Source organism: Bos grunniens, chromosome 21 (genome assembly GCF_055505025.1).
Source record: "Bos grunniens cultivar Pamir isolate PY7600 chromosome 21, Bosgru_T2T1.0, whole genome shotgun sequence".
Taxonomy (NCBI): Eukaryota; Metazoa; Chordata; class Mammalia; order Artiodactyla; family Bovidae; genus Bos; species Bos grunniens.
The window spans coordinates 10,840,219-10,844,985 of NC_141185.1; the positions used below are offsets into that span (position 1 = coordinate 10,840,219).

Sequence of the window (4,767 nt, forward strand, 5' to 3'; positions counted from 1 at the left end):
AGGTCTTCATTTGCATAGATTAGGAAGTCAGTCCTTAGATAGGTTACAGGATTTGCCCAGTGTCACGGGGCATAAATGACAGTGAGATTCCGAGCTCTGATCTGTCTGATGCCAAAGCCAAGCTCTTTGTTATGAAAGAGTATGCCAAGTGGTTTCACAGCCAGGCCTCTGTGGGTCACTGCCCAGGCACTGTCCACAGAGGTGACACCTTCATGCAATGACTGGAAATGGCTCAGGCAAGACTGAGCAGTGTGTGTGCACACATGCCCGGCTGTGTCCGACTTTTTGTGACCCCGTGGGCTGTAGCCCCCCAGGCTCCTCTGTCCAGTGGGACTTCCCCGGCAGGAATACTGGAGTGGATTGCCATTTCCTCCTCCAGGGAATCTTCCCAACCCAGGGATCGAACCTGTGTCTCTTGCATCCCCTGCTTTGGCAGGCAGATTCTTTACGAGTTGAGCCACCGGGGAAGCCCCTAAGCAGCAGGACAAGCCAAGTTCCAGGGAGAGGACGAGCCTTCCGAGCTTGACAGGGAATCTCCCCAGGATGAAGAACATGGACAGAACTTCATATAAATAACAGACAGAGGAACAAAGGAAGAGGGCAGGGAGCAAGCCATGCTAAGAGGGGAAGAGGAAAAGGGAAACAGCGAAGAAATACAGCTCCGGCTGCAGACACTCAAGAATGTACCAGAAGACGGATGAATGCGGGAGCTGAAATCCTGCCGAAGGACAGTTGGACAAGTTAAGACGGGACTTTGCTGGGATTAGCTGGGAGAGAAAAGAAGAGGACGAGGGGTTGTGGGGATGTTCTGGGGTTACCGCTAAGATGCTGCTGCTGACAGGAGGGGAAATGGGGGATTTGGGGGCCCAGTGGAATTTTCCCCACAGTGGGGGCAGCAACATGCTGCGTGAGAGCCCCATGCCTGGAGCAGATGGCCCAAGGCGGCCTGAGCGAATAGACTCTGAGGCCCACAGGAAGCCATCCTCCGTCCCAGCCGGAGGGAAAAAGGGCTGACAGGTGTGCTCGGACCACTGAGCGGCAGGGACAAGGAGGGGACAGAGGGCAAGAGCTCCATGTGAGCCCCAGCCTGCAGAAGGCACTGGTGCGCCCACTGTCCAGGGTGGGGGGAAGGGATCACGTGGGCAGTGAGGGTGGGTGGGGGAAGGGCAATGATACGAAAGGGTCAGAATTTGGGCTGAAGGAAGGAGAAATTCTAATTGCTCAGAGGCCGGAAAGATAAGGAAGTAGGGAAAAAGAAGTGAGAATTAAAAAGGGGCCATCTTTCGACTTTTACGACTGTTACGGGTTGAATTGTGCTCACCATGAAAGTTGTATTGAAGTCTGAACCCCAGTATCTCAGAATGTGACCTTATGTGGAGATAGAGGCTCTTTTAAAAAAATTGATATGGGACTTCCCTGGTGGTCCAGTGGCTAAGACTCTGCACTGCCAAGACCAGGGGACACCCCTGGTGGACTAGTTGCTAAGACTCCACACTGCCAATGCAGGGGGCCCAGGTTCGATCCCTGGTCAGGGAACTAGATCCCACATGTCACAGCTAAAAGATCCTGCATGCCTCAACTAAGACCCAGGACAGCACCCCCCCACAAAAAAAAATGTAAATTTTTTTTAAAAGTTATGATGTTAAAAAGTTGATGTGCAATTGACACATAACATTGTGTTAGTTTTAAGTGTTCAGTTCAGTTGCTCAGTTGTGTCCGACTCTTTGCTACCCCATGGACTGCAGCATGCCAGGCTTCCCTATCCATCACCAACTCCTGGAGCTTGCTCAAATTCAGGTCCTTTGAATCAGTGATGCCATCCAACCATCTCATCCTTTGTCATCCCCTTCTCCATGAGTCCTTCCAATGAATATTCAGGACTGATTTTCTTTCAACATGTGTATATGGGAAAATGATCACCAAAATAAGGTTAATTACCATGCATCACCACACATTATCAAAAAAAATTTTCCCTGTAATGTTAACTTCTAAGATCAACTTTCTCAGCAACTTTCAAATGTACAATATAGTATTGTTAACTGTAGCTGTGGTGTTGGAGAAGACTCTTGAGAGTCCCTTGGACTGTAAGGAGATCAAACCAGTCAACCCTAAAGGAAATCAGTCCTAAATATTCATTGGAAGGATGCTGAAGCTGAGGCTCCAATACTTTGGCCACCTGATGCAAAGAACTGACTCATTGGAAAAGACCCTGATGCTGGGAAAGATTGAAGGCAGGAGGAGAAGGGGACAACAGAGAATGAGATGGTTGGATGGCATCACTGACTCAATGGACATGGGTTTGAGCAAACTCTGGGAGTTGGTGATGGACAGGGAAGCCTGCATGCTGCAGTCCATGGGGTCCCAAAGAATCAGACACGACTAAGCGACTGACCTGAACTGAACTGTAGTCACCAGGCTGTACATTACATCCTCAGAACTCACTTATAACTGGACGTCTGTATATTTTGACCTACTTCGCCCAGTTCCTCCACCTCCTTCCCTCTCCTGCCTCTGGTAACCACAAATCTGTTCTTTGTAAGTTTGGGGGCTTTTTAGATTCCACATTTAAGTGAAAGTCATTCAGTTGTGTCTGACTCTGTGCGACCCCATGGACTGCAGCATGCCAGGCTTCCTTGTCCATCACCAACTCTCTTTGAGCTTGCTCAAACTCACGTCCATTGAAAAATGTCCATCTTCATTATAATGGAGAGAGGGTCTTTATATAGAGATAATCAAGTTAAGATGAAGTCATTAGGGTGGGTCCTAATCCAGTTCGCATGCTCAGTAGTTCAGTTGGGTCCGACTCTTTGAGACCCCATGGACTATAGCCTGCCAGGCTCCTCTGTCCATGGGATTATCCTGCCAAGAACACTGGAGTGGGTTGCCATTTCCTTCTCCTTACTGAACAGGGGGTGTGTCAAACATGTGCTGAACAAGAATACACCTCATTTGCTTGGTCCCCAATCCTTATAAATGCTGTCACTTTTGTCATTATCATCATCATGGATGGATTGATCAACTTGCACAAGCGAGTGGAAGAGTTAGGATTTGAATCCGGGTAGTCTGATCCAATGCTTACACACTAACATCATTTTATATCTTCCCCACCATCGACTTCAGCTCTGTTCAGAGTGTTGAGTCATGACAAAAACAGAGCACTTTAATTATTCTAGAAGACACAGTATCCAGTATGACTGTGTCCTCACAAAAAGGGGAAATTTGGACGGTGAGATAGCCAGACACAGAAGGAAGCTGGTGTGAAGACACAGGGGGAGAAGGCGGTGGGAGGAGGGAAGATTGGAGTGATCAAAGGCCAGGAAGAGGCTCTCTGAGAGAGAAGAGATTTTGGTTAAGCCCTCCAGCCTGTGCCACCTTGTTCTGGTACCTAGGAAATGAAGACAGCAAATTATGAAATCAGGGTTGAAGGGTGATGGGAAGGGGCAATAAATGCCCAGTGTGGGCAGCATGGGCCCTGGGTAAGAAGGGGTCTCGGGTTCTGCAAGAGAAGCCCCAGGAAACATTCCCACAGGGTCACTCTCTGTCTGCTGCAGTTCCCTGGCCTCCTCACACAGTTCCCTCTGCCAAGGAATGTTCCCCATAGCTTCACATCCTCCCCGTCTCTTAAGACAGAGCCCTGCGGTGAGATATTTCCTTATTCCAGCCTCTTTGAGACTCATCAGAAAGTCTTGATCTGTCTTCTCGTTGCCAAGCATTGGGTGGATGCAACTTTCGGGAAGCACCATTTTCTGTCCCCCTCACTTGACACGTGGAGGCCCACCTGCTGGCCCTCCTTTCTGCTGCCCACCTGAGCCCCTCTCCCGCTCTGCCCCATCCCTGGACAAAGCGCCCGGCACACGGGAGCACCCAAGCACGCCTTGGCTGGACTCAGTCTGGTTCCTCATCTGTCACTCGCATAACGTCAGGAGCAGCAAGCCCAGACAATGATGTTTTTATACTTCTCAAAACTGCTTTCAGTGTCTCGTTAAGTAATTGCATGCTTAATATTGCTGGGAAATAGTCTCTAAATGCCAGAGTGGGAGAAAGCAGTTTTCAGAGTACAGGAAATGATACAGGTTTTTTTTTTTTTGTTTTTTTTTTGCTCAAGCCTCCAGCTCACTTCTAAATGGAGAAACAGAATATTCCCAAATCCATAAAAAAAAAAAAAAATTTGATAGATAATACAGATGTTCCTTACTTTACAAAATAGACTGTCCTGGCAATATTGGGTGTAAATCAAATTTCTTAAAATCGAATTACATTGAAAATGCACCCTGGGAATGTGCTTTTAAAAGAAATCCTGCAACGAATTCTTTTGTAAATCAAAGAGACACTCATTCATTTGGTCATTCCGTCGTTTATTTATTCCAGCAGTCCTCAGCTCTGGCCAAACATCAGAATCACCTGGGGAGCTTTTGAAAAATATACCATATTGAGGCTCCACCCCTAGAGGCTTCCTTTTAATTGGTCTGGGGGTGGGGCCCAGGTCTCAGTATTTTTAAAAACTCCCAGAAGATTCTGATGTGCGGCCAGGCTCGAGAACCACTGGTTTATTCAATAAACATTTATTAAGAATCCTCTAAGTCAGACCCGGACTAAGTGCTGGAAATTGAGTGACTACTAATAAGACACAGCTTGTTTCCTCCCAGGAGCTTAGAGTCTAGAGGCCAATATAGATACATTAGCAGACAATTTCCCTTGTAATGTGAAGTCTGGGACTAATATATCGGCGTTCGTCTATTTTATAAGTTTAGATTTTTCATACAGCTG

The 4,767-nt window shown here is 47.5% G+C and overlaps 1 non-coding gene across 1 annotated transcript; it reads left to right on the forward strand.

Moving 5' to 3' along the window:
* Positions 1–1,413: 1,413 nt before the first annotated feature.
* On the forward strand, positions 1,414–1,536 carry TRNAG-GCC (transfer RNA glycine (anticodon GCC)). Its single transcript has 2 exons — positions 1,414–1,450; positions 1,501–1,536. It is a non-coding gene; the product is annotated as a tRNA-Gly (tRNA).
* The last annotated feature ends 3,231 nt before the right edge of the window (positions 1,537–4,767 follow it).